Here is a 27153-nt window from a genome sequence, read left to right as displayed (position 1 = left end):
CAAATCTCGAATTACTCGTAAGGCTCGCGAGCTTCTCGACATTCAATTTAAGCGATTCATTGGCTATTTTATATAGAGCTTACGATTTCTTCTGGAGCACAAGCGAAAATTTCCACAAAACCACAACTAAAGAACACCGAAATGTATAGAGTACTGCCAATGCAGCGACTCAATTGAAAGTCGAGAAGCTCGCGAGTATTACGAGTATTTCGAGACACGAGAATCTCGCGAGAAGTCGAGTTCTCGATTTCGCGGGTCTCGAAAATCTCACTTGTGTTCGAGAAGAAATCGTAAGCTCTACTACAAATATACACGTATATAGATGGTAACCAAGCAGGAGATACAAAAGTTCTAGAAGTTGAAACGTCTAGACCTTAGGAGAAATATGCGAATGAAGCAACAGAGAGTATAAAAGCAGCGCAAACTGAGCAAGCATTAATCAGTTTTGATTTAAACACGCTATTGGTTTTGAAGTATAATTGTGAAGTACTACTCCCAAAGTAATCTAAATAAAGAGAAGTTTGCAATACTGAATGTTGGCGTGATTTATTCAACAACTTAGCGATTCGAACGTTAGCAGTTTTAAGCAGGTTTTAAATAAGCGGAATTCCCCTAATTTCGTTACAATATAATCGGAATAAACTAGTGTGCAAAATTACTTGATTATTATCTTTTAGAGGAGCTTACTACTTTTTCAACGGCAATGACCGAAAAAACTCAGAGCTGGTTACTCTTGCCTTACGCGATGGTTCTTTTCTTATAAATAAAATTAAATCAAGTTAAATTAAATTAAACAATTTTATAAAATAGTATAAGATACAATAAAATTAAGATAAATTATATTCCCTGTTCTAATTCGAGCTCAGGGCTATAACAAACTATTCAACAGATGGTCCGAGGTTGTTAAAATATAATTGGTAAAGAGGAATAAAAGCAGCAATTTATCAGTCAAACAAACCACCGCTGTGTAGTGATGATGGAGAATTAGCAATCCTCGAAATGTGTCTATTGCTATGGCAGGTGGCTGAAAAATTTTCTATCTTCTATTCCAAATCAAAAATAATTTTTCAAATATAGAAAAATTAAAAAAGCAAAAATTATCAAAAAAATAATTTTTATAAACCCGATTCTAACCAGGAATCCTTTATCAATTGAGGGGATGTGTGGAATAACGGTATAACTCAAGAATCAACCCTTTGAGAAAAGTGAAAAAAAACTTAACAATGCCAGTAAAAAGAAATTTATAATAATCCTACTTCGTAGGATTTTAGATAGTATGATTCTTTGATAAGATAAAGTAACAAATTTTATATATACATAATTTTATTAGAAAATTGATGATTTCTTTTTTTTTAATTATACCGTTATTCCATAGATCGAATATAAAATATTTTGATTGAGATACTTTATTAAACAAAATAGTAGATACATTAATAACCATTGTTAAATACATTATATTCTATTATTTAGATGTGCTTATAACTACTTGTTATTTTTAGCAATTTTTATACTCAGTTGAGTAGAGCTCACAGTATATTAAGTTTGATTGGATAACGGTTGGTTGTACAGGTATAAAGGAATCGAGATAGATATAGACTTCCATATATCAAAATCATCAGGATCGAAAAAAAATTTGATTGAGTTATGTCCGTCCGTCCGCCCGTCCGTCCGTCCGTTAACACGATAACTTGAGTAAATTTTGAGGTATCTTGATTAAATATGGTATGTAGATTCCTGAGCACTCATCTCAGATCGCTATTTAAAATGATATCGGACTATAACCACGCCCACTTTTTCGATATCGAAAATTTCGAAAAAACGAAAAAGTGCAATAATTCATTACCAAAGACAGATAAAGCGATGAAACTTGGTAGGTGAGTTGAACTTATGACGCAGAATAGATAATTAGTAAAATTTTGGACAATGGAAGTGGCACCGCCCACTTTTAAAAGAAGGTAATTTAAAAGTTTTGCAAGCTGTAATTTGGCAGTCGTTGAAGATATCATGATTAAATTTGGCAGGAACGTTACTTCAATTACTATATGTGCGCTTAATAAAAGTTAACAAAATCGGAGAAGGACCACGCCCACTTTAAAAAAAAATTTTTTTTTATATATATTATTCTGTTTTATGAGCTCTAGGCCAGTTTTTTTTAAGTAAAATTTTAACAAAAAATTTAATATGTTTACAGTATATAAGTAAATTATGTCAACATTCAACTGCAGTAATGATATGGTGCAACAAAATACAAAAATAAAAGAAAATTTCAAAATGGGCGTGGCTCCGCCCTTCTTCATTTAATTTGTGTAGGATACTTTTAATGCCATAAGTCGAAAAAAAATTTACCAATCCTTTTGAAATTTGGTAGGGGCAGAGATTTTATGACGTTAACTGTTTTCTGTAAAAATGGGCGAAATCGGTTGAAGCCACGCCCAGTTTTTATACACAGTCGTCCTTCCGCATGGCCGTTGACACAATAACTTGAGCAAAAGTCGACATATCTTTACTGAGCTTAGTTCACATACTTACCTGAACTCACTTTACCTTGGTATAAAAAATTAACGAAATCCGACTATGACCACGCCCACTTTTTCGATATCGAAAATTACGAAAAATGAAAAAAATGTCATAATTCTATACCAAATACGAAAAAAGGGATGAAACATGGTAATTAGATTGGTTTATTGACACGAAATATAACTTTAGAAAAAACTTTGTAAAATGGTTGTGACACCTACCATATTAAGTAGAAGAAAATGAAAAAGTTCTGCAGGGCGAAATAAAAAACCCTTGAAATCTTGGCAGTTATTACATATATGAATAAATTAGCGGTATCCAACAGATGATGTTCTGGGTCACCCTGGTCCACGTTTTGGTCGATATCTGGAAAACGCCTTCACCTATACAACTACCACCACTCCCTTTTAAAACTCTCATTAAGACCTTTAATTTGATACCAATATCGTACAAACACATTCTAGAGTCACCCCTGGTCCACCATTATGGCGATATCTCGAAAAGGCGTCCACCTATAGAACGAACGCCCACTCCCTTTTAAAAATACTCATTAACACCTTTCAGTTGATACCCATATTGTACAAACGTATTCTATAGTCACCTCTGGTCCACCTTTATGGCGATATCTCGAAAAAGCGACCACCTGTACAACTACCACCACTTCCTTTTAAAACCCTCATTAATACCTTTAATTTGATACCCATATCGTACAAACAAATTCTAGGGTCACCCCTGGTCCACCTCCATGGCGATATCTCGAAACGGCGTCCACCTATGGAACTAAGGATCACTCCCTTTTAAAATACTCATTAACACCTTTCTTTTGATACCCATATTGTACAAACAAATTCTAGGGTCACCCCTGGTCCACCTTTATGGAGATATCTCGAAACGGCGTCCACCTATGGAACTAAGGATTACTCCCTTTTAAAATACTCATTAACACCTTTCATTTGATACCCATATCGTACAAACAAATTGTAGAATCAACCCTGATCCACCTTTATGGCGATATCCCTAAATGGCGTCCACCTATAGAACTATGGCCCATTCCCTCATAAAATACTCTTTAATGCCTTTCATTTGATACACATGGCATACAAACACATTCCAGGGTTTCCCTCGGTTCATTTTCCTACATGGTTATTTTCCCTTATGTTGTCACCATAGCTCTCAACTGAGTATGTAATGTTCGGTTACACCCGAACTTAACTTTCCTTACTTGTTTTTACTACTTTTATCATTTTTAAACTTTTTCTATTTTTAACAATGGAGTTCTCTGTCTGCTTAGTCGTTTTTGAAACCACTTCAATTCTTTTATTTTTCAGTTTTTTCTGGTCTACGACATTGAATATATTTTCATACCATTTCGATGCTTCACTACTGCAAAATTTTATTAGGGAGTTATACCGTTTTTCCATAAATGAAGCTAATATCTTTGATAAATATCACTATTATTTTCTAAGATTAATATGGTATGTGTATGTAATCGTGCTCTTTTTATTTTGGAATTTTTTTTATGGAAAACGGTGTAACTCGACTTATACCATTATTCCACATATCCCCTCAATAGGAAAATTAAAACGAAAACAATTATAAATTAAATTATATCGATTTTAGATCGATGAGTTATCCGTTTACTATCGAAGTTTTGATTTTATCATTCCAATATGATATCCCGATTTGTTACCAATTTCTTATCGGAAAGTTATGGAAAGGTTATCAATATATTATAAAGAGGATATCAACTTGTTCTAGGAAACCAATAGATTTGTTATCGGGGTATTAAGGAAAAGTTATCGATTTCATTTTCAAAGATGTTTCGTTTATATGTATAAGAAACCAATAAGAAGCTGAAGATTCAGAAATAACAAGTCGACTACAAAAGTATAGTTATTCCTTATCGATAATAAGCCTATTATATTCACATGTGTTGTTACCAATAAGCAGCTGACGAAGCTCTTCTCAAAAATTTCGAGACTATTTGTTTCTGGTAAAGCTACATCTGTTGTGGGATAGCTTCAGCACATAGGTGAGCTTTAGTCAGCCTAAAAACATAAGTTTCTTAGACGTATATCCGTATATTTATACATCGAAATTTACGAGTACTTAATACCCACGCCGAGTGTAAACAAATTAGAAACGTCTTTTGCTAAAACATTATTTATTAGTAATTCGGATATCTTGAAAAATGAGGTAAACAAGGCAAAATACACAAAAATTAAAATGTTATTAATCAAAGTTCAGTTCAGTGTCAAAACAAACATGGAAGGTAGTACATGAAATAAGTATTGGTAACAAAAATAAAGCAGCCATTTCAGTGCCACCACTGTACGTTAGTCATGTGAATAATATTTGCATGTTGTAAATTCGACTGGCTTCGCCGAGGAAATATGATACTTACATTCTAGGCTGAGTCCAAATGAGTTATTGCTTAATTTGGTCCGATGTGCAGCCATACGAATACCTATGAATATAAAGTACATAACCATTCTAATTTTGATCATTACAAAATGTTCGAGCATTACAATTTCAAATCATTGTGCATAAAGTTGAAAGGTCTATTTGGATTACTGTACAAGGAAATTGCCGATAAGTTTAAATAATAACAAAATTAATAAAAAAGGACCAAATGAACAACATTTTAAATTATGCTACCTTCCCAATTGGCGCCAAAGGACGCAGCGAAGACGCGACTGTCGGATGCTTAACATCAACTGAGATAGCAGTTAAGCCAAGAGAAGACTTACGTCAAGTTTCCTCTTTAGCTTGAAATGAGCTGCTATGATTTTAAAGGGAAATCTGCTATGTCCCTTTCACTGCACTTTATAAAGCATTTTCATGTTTAGTGTTATCTGCCGGTATCATAGGCACACTAAGGAATATCTTGGAAGACCGGGATTACACTCACTCCTCTATAACTATGTATGTATGAACATTTTTGTAGCAGAGAATATTAATAGATGTAAATAAAGGAGCATGTGTTGTTGTATATATGAAATTATAAACATTTTTCAAATCCTGTACATAGCCATTCATATCCGCTTCGCAGCGGGTAATTGTGGGTGCTGCGGTGGCGTAATGATTGTGGCCAAAATGAGCTGGTTTGGTTGCAGGTTGCCTTGGTTCTGTAAGCTTGTAAGTGACGTGTGGTTTTGTAATGTTGCTCTCTTTTGACAAGCAAAGCGCTTTTGCATGTAATATCTATTTATGTACATAATACCCACACGCTTAATGATGCTACTGTATATGTACTGTACCCTGGCAATGTGCTGAGCTTGAGCAAAACAGAAAGCAGTAACTGAAAAATATTTTAAAATGTTCAGATTTTAATTCGTTTAACATAACTATTTTTAAAAGCCCAAGTAGAAAGACTCGTATCCTTGTGCATATGTATGTAAATTTATACAGACTACATATCCTTACTGCTAATGGAAATCTTTTTAGCTGGAATTTCCTGTGAAATTCTTGGTATTTCCTTTTTAGGTTTTAATTTGAGCTCACTCGCTCTCTTCGTATTTAAATTAGCCACTTAAGAAATAATAAAAGACCTCTTCTGTTTAGGGATACTTATACGGACATAAAGCTTCTATAAATAAAAGTGCAATTGCTTAGGCATCTTTTATTCCTGTCCTTTTAATTCTTCCCCTTATTCAGAGACCGGTTCATTGTATTATAACCGCACAAATTGCGGAGGTGAAAAATTTAAGTTGCAAACAGTTTTCTGATTATTGCCCTAGAAAATTTTAAATTCTTTTCGATTAATGCAGCGGCCGAATCGTAGATAACTTAATTAATTTTGAATACATTTTTTCATCAAGTGTTGGCCAAATGCTAGAAAAATCGTCGTGAGAGCACTAGTCAACCAGCGCACATAGGTAGATTTTACCCATTTAGGCGGCCATAATTGAATTTCTGAAAGTTGCCACAATTACAAAAAAAGCACTCCCACAGCTTAAGAATATACAGGTGAACAATAATTCTACCCCTTCCCATCCATCGCATATCTGGCGTTAGCTGTCAAGTAATCGGAATTTAGCTATTTCTGAAACGCGTGTTATGGTTTTTTTTAACCTATGTGAAATCGCATGTTTTAACGTGAATATTTTAAGTTTTAAGACAATTGAATTGAGTAATTGTGATGGATTCTGATATTTCGGGAAAATACTAACATTATTAGTTGTGTTTGTGATTTTTAAAAGTTATAAATTGATAAAGAATAAATATAAAAAATAAATAAATGTAAGGCGCGATAACCTCCGAAGAGATCTAAGGCCGAGCTTCTCTTCCAATTTGCGTCGTGCTCCTATTGATTTTCCCTACAAATCGGCCGGACGGGACCTACATGTTTTATGCCGACTCCGAACGGCATCTGCAAGGCAGATGAGTTTTCACTGAGAGCTTTTCATGGCAGAAATACACCCGGAGCGCTTGCCAAACACTGCCGAGGGGCGACCCCGCTTAGAAAAATTTTCTTCTAATTGAAAAATCTTATTTCTAAATTTTGATGTTGCTTTGCCCGGGAGTTGAACCCAGGGCATACGGTGTGATAGGCGGAGCACGCTACCATCACACCACGGTGGCCGCTTGATAAAGAACCTATTTTATTTAGGATGTTAAAAACAATTTTTTTTTTTTTTTTTTTGATTTTTGGTGTTCAAAACCAGTTTTGTTATGTTTCCAAGTCCGTCCAAGTGAAAGTTAGTTTTGAACATGGTACTTGGCACAATTAGCTTGCCAACTGCATTATATTTAGCTGCAGATACTTGCAGATAGGGGTTAGATAGAGGGTTTGATACACCCTTGTTGCTGTACAACATGAAAAATATCCTCACTGCGCAGGTATTTTTCCGTGTTACATAGTGTAATATCTATTCTAATATAACCGATCAGTTATACAAATTATTATAATTTTTCATAAAACCTATTAAAAATTTACCCTAGATAAAGACAGAACTAAGTTATTACACTTCTTGCTGTGCAACATGAAAAATAGCCTCACTGGGCAGAAATCTTTTAGTGTTACACAGTGTATTATCTATTTTTTTAACATAACCGATTAATTACACAAATTATTATAATTTTTCATTTATTAAACATGTTTAAGAAGATATAGGCAATAAAATATTTTTGGCCGCCTAAAACTTGAAAATCTACCTATGTGCAGCAGGAATGCATGATCAGTGGGAGCATATTTCTATAGTGACAATGTAATCAAATGCGAGTGCTATTGAAAGAAGCGTAAGACGTTATTTTTAGCACAACACAAATTGTTTCCAAAAACATAAAAAAAATTGCCGAAAGACGGACACTTTAATCCCGAGGCGAACTTCTTAAAGTGCGAAATCCGCTAACATGAAACTAATGTCCAGAATGCTTAGGTTATGACGGCAACACCCACTTGATAGGAGGCAGTGATGAATCACCCATTAAAGGTATTGATATCTACCCCACAAATCCACAACCAGAATATGTGCAATTGCTATTTTCCCACCCGAAAATGACGAGGAAACATTAAATAATTTTGTACCTACAATCTGGACATAAATAAAAAAGGTACATAGGCTCATTCCGTTTCAAGACACCCGGTCCGCGCAGGACATGATTTTTGATTTCGATGAAATTTTAATATGTTTTTCTTTGGTCAAAATAATGAAACACGTGTTGTTTTTTCCTCAAAAATTGCTTATAAATTTATATAAAATTAAAATTAATAGCGAACATTTCAAAGGAAAAATCATGAGAATCGGTCAGTTTTTGACAAAGTTATTGACAGTTGAAAAAATAGGTGAATAAAATATCAATTGCATTTTATCGAATTGAATTGCCGATAAACCCGAAATATAAAATTTTTGAGGCAAAACAAAACACGTGTTTCATTATTTTGACAAAGAAAAACATATTAAAATTTCATCGAAATCAAAATTCATGTCCGTACCCGTTGTCTTGAAATGAAATGAGCCATGAAACAATTTTCTCGTTTTTTTTTTAATTCTCAAACCAAGTTTGTATTTTTTTTAACTAACATGCATTAAACAAAAATTTGCTAAGCACGAGGAAAATAGCTATTAAAATAAGGGCAAATGGTATATGATATTTTGCCATAGAAATCCTTCAGTAAATCTGGACAAGTAATTTTCTGAAAAAAGTAAAACTATTTTTGTTCCTTGGTTATTAAATTAAAAATTAAGAAAGTTGTCTAAGAAAACATTAAAAATTAAACTGTTATACTGTCACGTCCGCGGATTAATTGTCGAGATCCTCAACTGTACAGTCGAGTGCTCTTATTCACTGAGCTAAATCTTACATATAAACATTGTGAGAAATATGCAATCAAGTACTCTTGAGTGAAAAAATTGTGAATAATTTTCCTTCAAATTAATAATAAAAGGCTGTATAAAAAAATTTAACATTCTTACACATTAAACTGAAATTTTCGTCAATTTAAAAAAAAAAATTACGAAATGTTGTCCACAATTTAAATAAAAAAAAAAAAAAATCCAATTCATATAAAAAACGCGAATTTCTCCGGTGAAGCATTCTAAATGTAATACATACTTTGAAAATTTGTTTGCCCTAATTTTGAGTCTGACCACGCCTATGAAGCTATCGCCAAAATAAACAAGTTTTTGAATTGAACGTGAAGAGTAAACTAAATCACTTCATAATATTAATTTGAAAAGCCCATAGGGTGGGTAAAACCCGAGTTATTTCAATACAATGAACCTGATTTTGTGTGTGTTAACATGGATTCCTCACTGAGAAAGATGTTTTGGCCCCAAACTTCCCTTTTGATACCGATGTATTTCATGCAAAACCTATTTGAATTGTATCCTATAAAAAGACAGTTTGCACACAATCAGTCCCGTTTTGATAAACCCTTATTGTACTTCGGCTCAAAAAAAATTTTAATCTTTTTTTAAGGATAGCTGTCTTACCCACAATGGATGTATGCCGTCGTAGTGTGGTGGTAGCGTGCGCAGCCTACCACACTTGAGGCCCTGGTGGGGCTAAGCAACATACAAAATTAGGAAAAAATTGTTTGAATTAGAGAAAGGTTTTCTGCGTTTCCGCAATGAAAAGCTTCTCTGTGAAAAATCATCTGCCCTGCAGCGAGAAGCTTAGCCTAAATCTCTTCGGGGGTAAATAGCGCCAGGTATTAATTATTATCAAAATGTATTTCTTCCGCACAGTTTGCTTGAATACCAATTCAATATTGCATTATTGTTTGGACATATCAATATTTACTATTGAGGTAGGGTTATCAATTTTTATTTAATGTAACATAGACAGTTGTGGATGATCTAACCATAAATTGGCATCAGTACTACCGCATTGCGCTCAAGAATTTAAAATATGTTCCCGAAGAGCTTAGAACTCTTTATAAATAACTATTTACCTATAGATTCGGGCGCAGCCTAAAACAATTAAATTTGATATTATGGCGGAGTCATTTTGAAACCATTTTTGAGTCAAAGTTTTGTTTAATTTTCTTGTAGATATTTTTGTGGATTTTCTGACATTTCTTGGGTTTGCTCGGATTTTGGCATTGCAATCTGTGACCCGACCTTAAACGGTGATCTAATGTAGCTTTCTTCAATACAATTTCTGATAAATGGTCCAGATAGGTACACAATACATTCATATTTAGTTAATATCTACTACAAAATATCGGTAATTTGTGTTGCCATTTGTTAGACATTTCCATACAGATACGGCTTCCTAAAGATCGTACAATAATACGAATGATATCGAATAAACAAAGATATATGTATGCACCGTAATAGACATATGTGTGTGCCAACATAGCCAAAATAATGTTTCGTTTTCTACAACAATAAAATGGTAGTTATAGATCAAGCGGCCATCATGCTCGCCTACCACACCGAAGGTCCACTGTTAAAATCGCGGTAAAAGCAATATCAAAATACTTTAGAAAATTTTGTCTACGAGGGGCTCTCAGCAGTTGTTTGACAAAAATACTGTGTGTGTTTACATGAAAAGCTTCTAAACGAAAATTCATCTGCCTTGCAGATGCCATGCGGAGTCGGCATAATAAAACATTTGGGATGCGACCTGCCGATTTGTGGGAAAATTTTAATAGTAGCACGACGCAGAGAAGTTCGACCTAAATCTTTCCCAGGTATATTGCGCCAAGTATTATTTTTATAGCTCGAGCTTAATGGAGTGAAATGAGTAAATTGCAAGCGTTTATTGCTATGTATACATGTACTCACATAAGTAACTATATATAAGTTATATGTCCCTATTTCAAAATCTAAAGAAAATCTCTTCAATGTAGAATAATGCAAAGGACTACTTACATGCTTAACAAATATCCATTATAATTGTACCGGCCGTTATTCATTTTCCACTTTTTGCAAAGCAATTGTCCGCTACCAAATATATATATATGTACATTAAAGAGTTCCTTAAACACAAAATGAACAATTTTTTTCAGTCTCACCACAGGTTCAAAATTTCAAGATAGCCTTTGTCCGTTTCCACCTTAGCCATCTCCAACCAGGAGCATAATTTACAAGTCAAATCTTCAGAATCAGAATCGTCAGAATCTTCACAAGCAAAAAATTATTCTTTAAGAGTTCATACCATAATTTGAGCTTGACTCCTGTGCATCACGCTATAAATGACTAAATTAAAGTTTTATCGAATTTGGATTATAAGAAACAAAAAATAACGTTTTTTAGTTCTCTTAACGAAACCTGAACTCTGTCTGTGCGAAGCCGCTTAACTATTTTCATTTCGGACGGAATATTTATGTATTGTACCTCTAACCAAGGCTTTCACCCCGTTAAGTTTATGTTTAAGGAGTACCCTAATGAATATACATGCTCTAAGTACAAGTAAAGCAAATATACCTTAAATCCTTGAAACGAATAAATTGTTAATGAGGATATTTATGTGTAGTTATGTATGTGTGTGTATTAGTAAACGTAAAAGTGAGCTTACTCCTTTGTGTTAGCCCTGATGATTTTGGAGATGAAAGTAAATGAATGAATATCCCAATTGGTTGATCAAGAGCTTTCAGCCAACATTCAATTTGATATGCGGCGAATTTCACTTCAACTGAATTGCAATTTCTTTACTTTTTGCAATTCGTTTGGCTTTTTATTTGCACACAGACTGTCTCCTCTTGACAGGCATTTCTTGATGAATTCCACAATCGTTTTGTTTAATTAACTATTTTCGCTTTACATATTTATTAGTTTGATGTTTTCAATAATTATTTTTGGTTTAATTGGAAAATATTGAATAATACAAAATGGTTAAAAGCCATGAAACTCAATTAATTTGGTGGTATATTTGAATGTATTATACACAAATAATCGTACATCTATTGTAGATATCTGGCCACACTCACACTAGAGATATGCATGTGCGCAAGAATTGTAAAAGTTAAATGTTTATTAGGGATCCTCGATCTGATCAAATTGGGAATCCCATTTCAATTAATTGACATATTAATCGGTCAATTTTAAAATTTAAATTTGAATCTTAATATTTGCGTATTGCTTTGTTCATAACATATTCCTTATATCATAATTTGTACAAAATTTCGCAGCAAAATTTTACTAAAATTGCAAGTTTTTTGTGGGTTGTTCAGCCCACTATTTTGTTTTTCTGTCTATTTTTCACACAGTTACCTCGATTTTTGAGTAACTTCGCATTGTTCTAGTAGAGCCTTGAAACTAGGCATCTTTTCATGACCCGGTTGCCTTCCAATATGGAAAGTTTCACTAGTTTCGGCACGGATCGTGATATTTGAATAATTTTGCTCGAAACCGATTTAATATTTTTATCAAATGTTAGATAGATATGTACATGAGAAATCAATCATAGTTCAGAACGGCATGGCAATGCGAAATTCCGCTTGGTGGCGCATGGATCGATATGTTTGACTTTCCGTTGAGCAAGACAATTGAAGTATAATTAGTTTTGAACCCGGAGCCACATAAGGTAAACATTTCTATAATTTTTGGGAGGCACACCAACACAAAAAGTTGACATCGAAACCGATAAATGTTATTGTTAAGCAAGCTCGAAATAAAATAAGAAATCATTAATAGAAAGCATTATTCAGTGTCCTCGCTTAAGCGCCAAATACACGACACGAACATTTCCGCGAACATTCCGCAATCTTGTTCGCAGCTTTGGCCATACACCATACGAACTTTTGGCCGAACATTAGTTCTCTTTCAGACAGCGATGAATACGGACAACAATTGTGCTGCAGCAATATTGCTCGCTGTGGCAATTAAGCGTAAAAAAAGAGAGAAGATCGCAAAAAAAGAATTTGGTGCAAAGAATGGTTTAAAAAACGAGCAGTTCTTGTCCGCGCACATCTGTTCCGTTCAGAAATTACTACGATTATGAGCTATTTCGCCATACACGCACGAACAGTTCGCGCAAATGTTCGCCAAAAATTAAAATATTTTGATTTTTGGCGAACATTTGCGCGAACTGGCAAACACCACCATACACGACAGAAAAGGTCGCAGAAACATGACATAACGGGAATGTTCGCGGAAATGTTCGTGTCGTGTATTTGGCGCTTTAGTTGACTATGGCATTTCTACCCCCCTAATGTTCATTCAGTTTCTTTTTCTGCAAATACTCCATTTACTACTTCTACGTTGATAGACTTCTATCTTTCAACCACAAAAGCTTTAAAGAGCTTTTAGATAAATGCATACTTAGGGCAGCTGTATGTGAACAAGTTTTAGTATAATCACTATTACTTTATTATTTCAAGATTATTGGAACTTATTTATAGAGCTTCTCTTGATTGTGCTGTGTTAGATAAAAGAAGTGCCGGTCAAATATTCCTCACAGACTTGCAAGAGTACATGTACTTACAATTCCGTAGTGTATCTTCTAAGAATTTTTGGAAGGTTTAGATATAGTTATTTTAGAGCATTAATTCTCAAATGCTGACAGGATATTATAAGTTATTTTGACGAGTGGGTAACAGAATGGCAAGGAGCATAATCTTTAATTGCTATTTGAAACTTTAGATAATTATTTCTTTCTTGCACCCTCTGTTTAGAACGCTTGAGCTATATGCTTGCATGTATGTAGATCTAATATACGTCTTTTCAGCTGGTAGATATATGCTTGCGTGTAATTGGTTGGTTTTGAATAAACCCAATTGGAAATGTATACATGCAATATCAGTATTTCAGACATGAATTGGAGCTGTGTATTATTTTCTTAGTTTCTCTTTAACACGTGTAGTTTCTCAGGGAGCATGCATACTCTATAACTGCGTCGAACAACTTCTGTATGCATATGCCTGTATTATTGCCAAAAGCACTCAAAAGTAGAAGAACGGCATGCACATATCCATATGCATATGTAAAAGAGCACTAAATCTGCTTTTATGAAGCGGAATTATTGAATCTAAAAAAAAATATACAGTAAGATTATTATCATATAACCAGTAGACATACAACCTATGGCACAACTTGATACATATGAACAATTATTATCTTCTTAGCCTAATGCCTTTGCTGCTATGGCTTTATAGCTATATTATAACTAGCTTTACCCGGCGTACGTTGTAACGCCCGAGATCGAATGAATAGTTTTGGTTTATTCGTTCGGTGCAAAGATAAACAAATTTTTTGGTGTTCCAACTCTAGTGCAAGCTTCCCCCTGTGGGTTAGGGGTTAGAATATGCCCACGGTAGGTATACCGGTCGTAAAAGGCGACCATAATACCATGGGTACCCAATCCATGAGTAAGGTGTTTTACTCGAAAGGTAGCAGAGTGGACGCGGTGTATCACCCTGTGGGACCCTAGGCAAGGTCTTTATAAAAACTGCTACCGCGGGAGCAGGAGAAGCCAGTGTGATCTGGTGCACTGCATCAAACGATGCTTTGTACTCAGGTCTCACCTCCTGTCCTGGAATGGCCCCCTTGTGGGAGCATCGCGGTGGCTGTGGTTTCAAATAGAGTTCACTTATGACACACGCTCTGAGTAGACTTGTTTTCCCTTGGGGCGTGCAAACCCAAGGGAATTCGGTCTCATGCTTGCCACGGCAGTCCCAATTTCATTGAGAAACTGACCCTGAGGGGCAGATGATAGGTTGGTCACATCCCTTAATTTGTGACAAAATGCTGCAAATAAGTTGACGAAAGATGGTGAAAGAACGCATGTCTATCGTCAGCCGAAAAACAATCGATAATTGTACGAGTGGGCCGGTACTCATCTCGTCTTTTGAGATGTTTGAGGATGCTTTAGACTGCGTAAGCGAATAGGAGGCGTTCGCTGTGTGGATGACCACATCCTATATGTGGTAGATTTGACGTTGTCAAATCACTGCAGTGTGGCGGACTGCAGTGCAAGGATATTGCTGGGGCAGGTACTCGGTACTTACAGGTCTGTGAGCGGAAAAGGTTGGACACATCCCTTAATTGTGGTAGGAGTTTATTTGGAGGCAAATCGGTGCATAATTGTTGCGTAATTGAGTGGAAATTGGAGCGAAATTAGTAGCAAAAATGGAAGGCAATAGTAGACAATATGGCACACAATGTTTGTCAACGTAGTGTGGCCTCAAGCGATGTCGAGGGGCATTGTTGAGGCGGGCACTCGGCCCTCACAGGTCTGTGTGCGGAAAAGGTTGGTCACATCCCTTGATTTAAATTGTGATGGTGTTTTAGACGGAGCATAATTGGATGCCAACCTCACTTTGTTTGTCAACGTAGTGCGGCCCTTTAAGCAATGTCTAAGCAAAACCAAGCTCCATCGTTAACAATGTATTTATACATTGTTGTAACACTGCAGGACAGAAAAGGTTGGTCACATTCCTAAATTGCGACAAAAACACAATATCTTAATCTGGTTGACTTGTTAATCAGATATCGAGATATCAAAATCAATGAAAGAGGGACTCTGAGGCAAGCACGGAACTCGCGGTGGAGTTGCCGTGCAACCGGGTGCCATTACCCGAAAATGGAAGAGGAGGATGGATAGTCCTCCTCGGCCAAACCAAGGCTGGTTGACTTGAACACCCCAGCTCACCGATTTGGTACCAAATTGTTGGCCCGAAGATCAACGGACATTGATCTGTGTTTTATACCGGAGGTAAGTCTTCACGACAGGGACTCCCGTAATACACGTTCTTTCTTTCTAGAGCAAGCTCCCCCTGTGGGTTAGGGGTTAGAATATGCCCACGGTAGGTATACCGGTCGTAAAAGGCGACCATAATACCATGGGTACCCAATCCATGAGTAAGGTGTTTTACTCGAAAGGCAGCAGGGTGGACGCGGGTATCACCCTGTGGGACCCTAGGCAAGGTCTTTATAAAAACTGCTACCGCGGGAGCAGGAGAAGCCAGTGTGATCTGATGCACGGCATCAAACGATGCTGTGTATTCAGGTCTCACCTCCTGTCCTGGGATGGCCCCCTTGTGGGAGCATCGCGGTGGCTGTGGTTTCAAATAGAGTTCACTTATGACACACGCTCTGAGTAGACTTGTTTCGCTTGGGGCGTGCAAACCCAAGGGAATTCGGTCTCATGCTTGCCACAAGAATTCTAATTTCATTGAGAAACTGACCCTGAGGGGCAGATGATAGGTTGGTCACATCCCTTAATTTGTGGCAACCGGAGATGCCGGTTAAATAAGCTGTAAAACGATGACGAAAGATGGTGAAGGAACGCATGTCTATCGTCAGCCGAAAAACAATCGATAGTTGTACGAGTGGGCCGGTGCTCATCTCGTCTTTTGAGAGGTTTGAGGCTGCTTTAGACTGCGTAAGCGAATAGGAGGCGTTCGCGGAATGGATGGCCACATCCAAAAATGTGGCAAGATTTGACGCTGTCAAATCACTGCAGTGTGGCGGACTGCAATGCAAGGATGTCGCTGAGGCAGGTACTCGGTCACTTACAGGTCTGTGAGCGGAAAAGGTTGGACACATCCCTTAATTGTGGTAGGAGTTTATTTGGAGGCATAATGGAGCATAATTGTTGCGTAATTGAGTGAAAATTGGAGCGAAATTAGTAGCAAAAATGGAAGCCAATAGTAGCACAATATGGCGTGCAATGGCAAGTCAACGTAGTGTGGTCTTAAGCGATGTCGAGAGACATTGCTGAGACGGGCACTCGGCACTCACAGGTCTGTGCGCGGAAAAGGTTGGTCACATCCCTTGATTTTAATTGTGATGGAGTTTTATAGACGGAGCCTAATTTGATGCCAAGCTCACTCTGTTTGTCAACGTAGTGCGGCCCTTAAGCGATATCTACGCAAAACCAAGCTCCGTCGTTAACAATGTATTTATACATTGTTGTAACACTGCAGTATAGATAAGGTTGGTCACATTCCTAAATTGCGACAAAACACAATATCTCAATCTGATTAACATGATAATCAGATATCGAGATATCAAAATCAATGAAAGAGGGATTCTGAGGCAAGCACGGAACTCGCGGTGGAGTTGCCGTGCAACCGGGTGCCATTACCCGAAAATGGAAGAGGAGGATGGATAGTCCTCCTCGGCCAAACCAAGGCTGGTGGACTTGAACACCCCAGCTCACCGATTGGTACCAACTTGTTGGGCCGAAGACCAACGGACATTGGTCTGTGTTTTACACCGGAGGTAAGTCTACGAAGACAGGGACTCCCGTAAGCACTCACTGTCTAGAGCAAGCATCCCCCTGTGGGTTAGGGGTTAGAATATGCCCACGGTAGGTATACCGGTCGTAAAAGGCGACCATAATACCATGGGTACCCAATCCATGAGTAAGGTGTTTTACTCGAAAGGTAGCAGAGTGGACGCGGTGTATCACCCTGTGGGACCCTAGGCAAGGTCTTTATAAAAACTGCTACCGCGGGAGCAGGAGAAGCCAGTGTGATCTGGTGCACTGCATCAAACGATGCTTTGTACTCAGGTCTCACCTCCTGTCCTGGAATGGCCCCCTTGTGGGAGCATCGCGGTGGCTGTGGTTTCAAATAGAGTTCACTTATGACACACGCTCTGAGTAGACTTGTTTTCCCTTGGGGCGTGCAAACCCAAGGGAATTCGGTCTCATGCTTGCCACGGCAGTCCCAATTTCATTGAGAAACTGACCCTGAGGGGCAGATGATAGGTTGGTCACATCCCTTAATTTGTGACAAAATGCTGCAAATAAGTTGACGAAAGATGGTGAAAGAACGCATGTCTATCGTCAGCCGAAAAACAATCGATAATTGTACGAGTGGGCCGGTACTCATCTCGTCTTTTGAGATGTTTGAGGCTGCTTTAGACTGCGTAAGCGAATAGGAGGCGTTCGCTGTGTGGATGACCACATCCTATATGTGGTAGATTTGACGTTGTCAAATCACTGCAGTGTGGCGGACTGCAGTGCAAGGATATTGCTGGGGCAGGTACTCGGTACTTACAGGTCTGTGAGCGGAAAAGGTTGGACACATCCCTTAATTGTGGTAGGAGTTTATTTGGAGGCAAATCGGTGCATAATTGTTGCGTAATTGAGTGGAAATTGGAGCGAAATTAGTAGCAAAAATGGAAGCCAATAGTAGACAATATGGCACACAATGTTTGTCAACGTAGTGTGGCCTCAAGCGATGTCGAGGGGCATTGTTGAGGCGGGCACTCGGCACTCACAGGTCTGTGTGCGGAAAAGGTTGGTCACATCCCTTGATTTAAATTGTGATGGTGTTTTAGACGGAGCATAATTGGATGCCAAGCTCACTTTTTTTGTCGACGTAGTGCGGCCCTTTAAGCAATGTCTAAGCAAAACCAAGCTCCATCGTTAACAATGTATTTATACATTGTTGTAACACTGCAGGACAGAAAAGGTTGGTCACATTCCTAAATTGCGACAAAAACACAATATCTTAATCTGGTTGACTTGTTAATCAGATATCGAGATATCAAAATCAATGAAAGAGGGACTGAGGCAAGCACGGAACTCGCGGTGGAGTTGCCGTGCAACCGGGTGCCATTACCCGAAAATGGAAGAGGAGGATGGATAGTCCTCCTCGGCCAAACCAAGGCTGGTTGACTTGAACACCCCAGCTCACCGATTTGGTACCAACTTGTTGGCCCGAAGATCAACGGACATTGATCTGTGTTTTACACCGGAGGTAAGTCTTCACGACAGGGACTCCCGTAATACACGTTCTTTCTTTCTAGAGCAAGCTCCCCCTGTGGGTTAGGGGTTAGAATATGCCCACGGTAGGTATACCGGTCGTAAAAGGCGACCATAATACCATGGGTACCCAATCCATGAGTAAGGTGTTTTACTCGAAAGGCAGCAGGGTGGACGCGGGTATCACCCTGTGGGACCCTAGGCAAGGTCTTTATAAAAACTGCTACCGCGGGAGCAGGAGAAGCCAGTGTGATCTGATGCACGGCATCAAACGATGCTGTGTATTCAGGTCTCACCTCCTGTCCTGGGATGGCCCCCTTGTGGGAGCATCGCGGTGGCTGTGGTTTCAAATAGAGTTCACTTATGACACACGCTCTGAGTAGACTTGTTTTCCCTTGGGCCTTGGGGACAGAAGCCCAGGGGAATTCGGTCTCATGCTTGCCACAGTAATCCCCATTTCATTGAGAAGCTGACCCTGAGGGGCAGATGAAAGAGTTGGTCACATCCCATAAATGTGGCAACCGAAAAAAACTGGTGACGAAAGATGGTGAAGAAACGCATGTCTATCGTCAGCCAAAAAACAATCGATAATTGTACGAGTGGGCCGGTGCTCATCTCGTCTTTTGAGATGTTCGAGGCTGCTTTAGACTGCGTAAGCGAATAGGAGGCGTTCGCGGAATGGATGGCCACATCCAAAAATGTGGCAGATTTAACTTTGTTAGATCACTGCAGTGTGGCGAGCTGCTGATGCAAGGATATTGCTGGGGCGGGAAAGCCCCCCAATACAGGTCTATGGTAGAAAAGGTTGTCCACAGCCCTAATTTGTGGAATAAAACGGAGCATAATTGATGAATAATGAGGAAGATTATACAACGAAGCGAGTTATTAGAAGTTGTATACCACAGTAGCAAATAATGATGAATATGTCGGCATATATAAAGTAGCAAATAATGCAGAACAAAGTTGCATAAAACTGAATAGAACGTTTAGCTGGGTTCAGTTGCAACATGATCATAAACGCACAAGTACCTGTGACTAGCGAGGTGTGTCTTGATGCGCAAGTGGGTTATTACCATGATTAGTGAAGTTGTATCTTGCGAGTGTTTGTGGCGTAAGTACTTGTGAGCATCACTTTCTGTTATTTGACGACAGATAGTTTTATTCACAAGGAATTATATGACACTCTCACTCTATGGAACATTTAAGTAGCTATTCATGAGGAAAGACACTTGCGCTGATAGATTACATCGGTAGTTGGTTCACGGCGAACGGGCGTTTTTGATCATAACATGTGGTGCATAGCGTTGGAGGGAAGTGCCGCCCTCAAGCAATGTCTGAGCAAAATCAGCTCCGTCGTTAACAATGTATTACATTGTTGTAACACTGCAGGACAGAAAAGGTTGGTCACATTCCTAAATTGCGACAAAACACAATATCTCAATCTGATTAACATGTTAATCAGATATCGAGATATCAAAATCAATGAAAGAGGGATTCTAAGGCAAGCACGGAACTCGCGGTGGAGTTGCCGTGCAACCGGGTGCCTTTACCCGAAAATGGAAGAGGAGGATGGATAGTCCTCCTCGGCCAAACCAAGGCTGGTGAACTTGAACACCCCAGCTCACCGATTGGTACCAACTTGTTGGGCCGAAGATCAACGGACATTGATCTGTGTTTTACACCGGAGGTAAGTCTACCAAGACAGGGACTCCTGTAAGCACGCATTGTCTGTCTGTCTAGAGCAAGCAACATATAGCTGGCCATGGGGAAAGCACAGACTCTCTAGATTTAAGCCTGCAACAGTAAGCGATTGTCCTTGTGCTTTGTTGATTGTAATTGCAAAAGTAAGGCGTACAGGAAACTGTAAGCGCTTAAAATTTAATGACAAAATTGGGATACGTGGTATGAGCACATCTTCACCTTTGCTTTTACCGCTTCGGTTACATTCGGCATTAATTTCTAAACGCAAAGTCTGGTTCCATTGCACAATTTTGGTGGGTTTAAATTCCGAAGAAGCATGATTGGTGAGCCAATTTTCAAAGTTGATATATGCGCAGGCATTCCTTTTGGTTCTAAGGAGTTTAGAAATTCATTTGGATAATTCACAATTTTATCTTCATCTGATTTATATTTCGTCACTTCACCAGGAAACTGATTTTGAATGCGATCATTGATTTTGTTAACATGATCATTTTTGGGAGCTAAGATAGTTCGTTCGCATAGCCAAAAAACAAAAACATGCGCTTATACAGCAATAATAAAAAATGATAAAAACAAAAATAGAAAATAAGAAAAATGAATGTGTCAATTGTCCTGAACCTGTGATATTATTGTGTTTGTACAACTAATTAAATTATTATGAGTTATTGTTTTAATGTTGAATTTGTAATGTTTATTGAAAATAGTGATTCGTTTTTTATTTTTTAATGTTGTATGTTTGAAAATAAAATAGACTTCCTGATGATGACGCGGATGCGTCGAAATGCATAGAAGAGAAAAGTAAAAACCCTTGGTTTTTTCTTTATACATATCGACCAAAACAGCTCCAACCCAGCAAACAATTTCATAAAGAATTTGGTTCAATCAACATACAAAAACATTTAAATTTAAAATTCTTAATTCTGAAATATGAAAAACTGTCGTATTGATCGAAGGAACCTAGAGCCAAAATTTGGCGATGATTGAAGTATGGCAAACACGTTTTCTTAGGGAACACACATACAGAATTTGATTTTTATAGAAGATGTAGATAGACTGAAGCTAAACAATTTTTTTCACGGCGGCAGATTACTAAACGTCCAAAAGGCATAACAGCCAAACTCAACAATGCAGTCAAACTTTAGGTGTTAAAATAAATTAAGTTGGTACGGCAGCCATAGTTTTCCCCATTCCATATTTTACTGGAGGTTTTAGGACTTAACGTCACATAGCTCCTTACCAATTTTCATTATCCTACCATTACGACATCCAGATATATGCAGTATAATATATTCCATTTGTATGGGAGGTGCCACGCCCCCTTTTTCCTTATTCCGCATTTTCTTGGTGGTGTTAGGGATTGACCTCATATAACTCCTTACTGAATTTCAATGTCAATAAAAATTAGTTTAAGAAATCTTTTGAGATTTTTTAAAATTGATTGTAGTAATTAGTTTGACTTTAAAAATTTGAAGTTATTTCTTTTTTTAGTTTTTTTTTTTTGTGTTGTTTTCGAATTGAAAATGAGGTATTTTGGTTATGAATATTTGTTGTTGTGAAATTTCTTGTATACATAATTGGTAAATGTATTTACTTATGTACTGGAGAAGAAGCTAAGAAATCAAAATATATGTAGTGCGTACAGAAGATATTCACTAATAAGAGTAATTAATTAAATATATATATATTTGTTTAGGTAAAAATTGTTTGAATAAAAGTAAAAGTATGTTTTAACAATAATAACGTTGGAACAGTGGATTTAAAATTATTCACACACATAAATATGTATGTAAGTATAGAATTAATCTATTATAATTGTTAGTTAATATGTATAGAGAGATATAGCTGTTGTTGTTTTAGATTTTGAGACTACATATGTCTGTATGAGTATGTTGTTGATTAATTAAATGATCAATAATAAAAAAATTTACACTAGAAATTTGTTTGTTTGATTTTTACTATTTTTATTACTTTATTTTATTACCTTTTGTTTTGTTTCTTTCTCTTTTGTTTTTAATTGATTTAATTTTTCGTCTGTTACTTTTGTATCAATTCCTTATTAGCACTTTTGTTTTGATGATCTGTCTCTTTAAGACTGCTACACGTTGATTGATTATTCACTTTTTTGTTATATCTATTCTTCATCGTATTGCAGTTGATCTGATTTTATTGCAACATAAAGAGTTATAGCTTAGATGTTGAATTTAGAGAAAATGATTCGATTCTGAAAGTTGATGATTGTGTATTTTGATAAGCGCAAAAGGGCTTCTTCCACCGATGAGAGTGGAAGTAGCGTCAATTTGCGGTCTTTGGGGAAAAATTTGAATGCTTTAACTTCGAAGTTATTAGAGGTTAAAGTTTTTTTTAGTGTCGTCCTTGGTGTACGATGATGGAATGTTACTTAAATGTAAAATCGCTGATGATGGATAAATGTTCTGGTAATTTTAAGTCCATTTTAAGCAAAAATACCAAAAGTTTCTTTGAAAACCGCCATACCAACAAGCATAGCTTGAACACATAATTACATACGAAGTATGTAATGTGTAAAAGATTAAAATATGCAAAAAGAAGGCAATTGGGAAAAACTTTACAACAACTAAGGCATGACGTGGCTGAATGCGTTTGTAAAACTTTCAACTATAGTAGGAATGCGGGCTCAAATCCCAATCCCGGGAGAAAAGGCTTTGAAGAGATTTACAAGGTATAATTGAAACAGCTGTCGCCTTGTCCGTCCTGATGTCACGTTGTTTAAATTTTTCCCAAATTATTAAATAAATTATAAAATAAGAAATTACTTCAAATAAATGTTTTCATACATTTAAAGCAATACGGGCAATCCCCGATTAAATCATATAAAATAAAAATAACATACAACAAAAATACCGTATATCTAACTTAAGTGGATAACCCTACACCTGTCACTGTAGCTAGTGCAGAACGTTCCTTCAGCGTCCTTTTAAGAATTAAAAACTTTCATAGATCGTGTTCATCTCAGGAGCAAGTTTCAGGACTTGCCACGCTTTGTGTTGAATCCGTTTTGGCAAGACAGTTAAATTTTGATATTATTATAGAAATTTTGCAGCCAAAAAAGCAAGTAAAGCCAATCTTTGATATCCAAGCTTTCCATATGGAATAATTAAAATTTATAATCATCATTAAATTTATCAGAAATGTATTAAAATGTTACCAAATAACTAGAAAATATTATTTGCAACAATATGTGGATGTTAAAAGAGAATTTTATTTCTACGTTACAATAAAATAGTATAAATAGTAAATATTCTGTGTTAATTTTATTGTCAGCTCTTAGTCCAAAAATCATTTAGTTGATGTGGCAAAAATTTTTTCTGATGTAATCCATCAATAATGATTCATGAATGAGCCGTCATTAATTAGAGTTAATCAAATAAATTAGTGGATTTTTTATAGGGGGCCCGCAAATTGTTTAGTCCCGGGCCCGGATTTTCTCTCTACGGCCCTGACCAAAGCCATGTCAAATTGAACGCCGAAAAAGCTTACAATATTAAACCCAAATAATATCAAAGGAGTTAAGAAAATTATTACTTCTTCAATCAAAACTTAACCACATTTGTATTGAGTATAAATATGTTTTTGATCCATCAAAACAAAAGCCGATTTTGGGTGAGGACTTTCGGTTGTAGAAACCATAAAATAGTCTGTATTCTTGTGCACATAAAAGCTTCCCTTTCCTCTAACCACAAAGTAAGCTTCTAAATTGTTGAAATGTGTTTTTCAAGAAGAAGAATGTACGAACATGCATGACTATTTACAAAATACTCACATGTACATGAAACCGCGATCAACTCAAAAAATCGCAATGAAAAACTGACTCCCTCCCGATATGCGCGAATGCAATTTTTGATTATACCCAGTATTTCCTCGCTGTTTGGAGAAGGTATTGCTAAATCGAGTATACAGTTCACTAGGTATTGAATTGGGAAGCACGGAGGCACTTATGGCTTCAAAATTTAAGATTTTTGAGTTAGCTCCCTACTGATATATGTCGATATGCCTTATGTAGTTAGTTATATGTAATACTTGTTCGCATGCATCTCAAACATAAGCATTTAAATATGCTTACATACGTATGTATATGTATGTAAATATGTACAAATGAATGTAAATATAAAGGACGTGCAAAGCAACTAGTTTCCTCTTCGTCGATGCATTTATTTTTTAGGGCAATACGTTGTTTTGTTTTCACCGTCAGCACCCTTACAGAATTATTTTCTCACCTTCACTCTTGGTTTTCCATAATGTCACACTTTCAACTGGTCCGTTACATTACGGTTTTGGAGTGGCAAACCACATACCACAATGCTATAAGCTGAGCAACATCCGTACACGTACTATTCGCACTCTGAATCTTTCATCATCTTTCCCTCTCCGCAGTTCTTTTATTTAATATAGTTGCTTAACATTCATTCAAAGTTTTCCATTTGCAGTAAACTGTCATAAGAATGGGTTGAGTTGTAGTTTTTACTTATATTTCCGTTAAAAGTGCTTACACTGCGACGAAACGTACACGGTTAAATATTTGTGCCTAAATCTGAAAATTTGTATTACATTTTATATGACCAAAGCCGATTTGGCTTCGAATTTATATTATACCGGTGAAAGTGGCGGGCAGAGGAGTCTACACTTGCAGTTAAAAATACAGGACCGTGGCAAGGTTTCGAATCGACACAGATTAGATGACAGTTTTATAGGCTGTGCTGAACTATCACATCTGTAAACCAAAATGTTTTAATTAAAAATCTAGACTTTGCTGAACTTTTGGAAATTTTCAGCAACAAGTTTTAATTTTGAGATCTTAGACTAACTATTCAAAAAAGTTTAAAATTTAAACCGAAAAGTATAAAAAAAACACAGTAGAAAACTGAAAGTTTTCCAATTTACTTCAAAAAAGTTTGAAAAATTGCGTAATTCCATAAATTCAATCCCAGAAATAAGGCACTGAAAGGTTCAGACCATGAGAGACAACATTTTTATAATTGTGGACTCTAAACCTCTCTATTTTAAACTGTCATACTTCTTCAGGGATAATTTCAAACAAAATACTTTAAGAATTTCTCGGTTTGGAGAACTATATATCGACCTGTCCTAATAGAAAGGTCGCATCTCCAGCAAAAACATCAATAAAGTTGCATCTCAGAAAGCTATTTAAAAAGGTTGTAACTGAAATGAAAAAATTTCTTTTGATAACTGTTTAATAAAAATATTCGCAAGTATTTTAATGGGAACGATTGATATTTTTTGATTCACCTGTAACGTTACGATGCATCCTTGCCTTCGTCACTTCTAAGATGAGTTTCTAGTGCAGTACCAAGACCAAGTATTACAAATGAAGACCAAGCTACTTTTATGAATTCTGTATCTCTTCATGGAATGAAATTAGTGCTATTTAACGATATTGAGGAAATTCTTTTTCTATTTTATAGGGTTTTCGCCTTGAGTGGAAGAGTTTTAGTGCAAATCTATAAAATGTTGACAATTTATTTCCATTTATGTTTAATCCCTAGAAGATTCAATGTCCACGTATAGTTGGAATAGCACTTTGTAAGTGATATTTTCCGAAACGTACAGGATCAGTATCCAAAACATGGATAAGTTTCCCCACAATCTTCAGAAAATCTCCATATAGATGAAGATGAAGACAAGTTTTTTGGCTTTGCTGTGCAAAAACAAATTATAGGATTCAAAGAAAAGTAAGAAAGTTGTTTAGTAGTCTTCGATCCTGTTACTGCCAGAACTTAGTCATTTCATAAAACCTGAAAGTTCCGCAGAGCGTACTTTCGGCTAAAGTTGGTACGCTATGAAGCTTAAGTCATTGTAGTTAGCTTAAGCAGATATCGTGCAAAAAAATAGGTATTACATATTATATCAAAAAGTACATTTTCTTGTTACAAAAAGAGTCTGGCTGGACAAAGCCACTATGGAAAGCGTTGCAACCAGACATGTAACTTCTTATTTCATTACCAACACAAAATATGAGGATCAGTCTTTATAAATCCTCTTTCAAGCGGAAGTAGTAGCTGTAACCAAAGCAACAGAAACACTGGAAGAAAACAGCTTAAACTGCAACAGTGAAAACTTTTATATTGACGGACAAGCAGCAATTAAGACAATAATCTCGCACAGTGCATCATCTAAAAGTGTGTTAGAGTGCAAGCAATCCCTGTAAGGAATCGGGACAGGGAGAAACATACATCTATATTGGTCCCCAGCAGACCTGTAAAGAAAAAGTACAAGTATCAGTACCTCAGTACTTCGAAAAATGAGTACAAGTATAAGTATCGAGGTACTTGTACTTGAATTGTTGTTTTTTTAAATATATGTAATAATAAGGTAAAAAGCAAGAAAAATTAAAAATTAGTAAAAATCCGTTGTGTGATAAGAAATTACTAAGTAGATTAGTATTATATACTTCATTACAGTCAATACAAAAAAAGTCCCCCCCTGGAACCACGCTGTTGAAAGTACTCACAATAACACTTATACTTCGCAACCAATAGCGTGCTTAAATCAAAACTGATTAATTACTACTCAGCTTTCGCTGCTTTTATACTCTCTGTGGCCTCGTTCACCCATTTCGCCTAAGGTCTAGTAACTTCGCGAACTCCATGCTTGGTTACCAGCCATATATGTACATGTATATTTGTAGCTTATAGTCTCTCGAATAGCCATATGCGTGTGTATATGCGAGTACTACTTCGGCTGATGATTACATGTGTTTATGAGTATCTCTCCGTTGCCTTGTATGTATGTGTGTAGATGATTGATTTGTTTACGTACATACGATTGGCT

This window comes from Eurosta solidaginis, chromosome 1, assembly GCF_040869045.1.
Source record: "Eurosta solidaginis isolate ZX-2024a chromosome 1, ASM4086904v1, whole genome shotgun sequence".
NCBI classification, from domain to species: domain Eukaryota; kingdom Metazoa; phylum Arthropoda; class Insecta; order Diptera; family Tephritidae; genus Eurosta; species Eurosta solidaginis.
The sequence above is the reverse complement of the archived record's forward strand: the minus strand, read 5'-3'. Positions refer to the sequence as shown.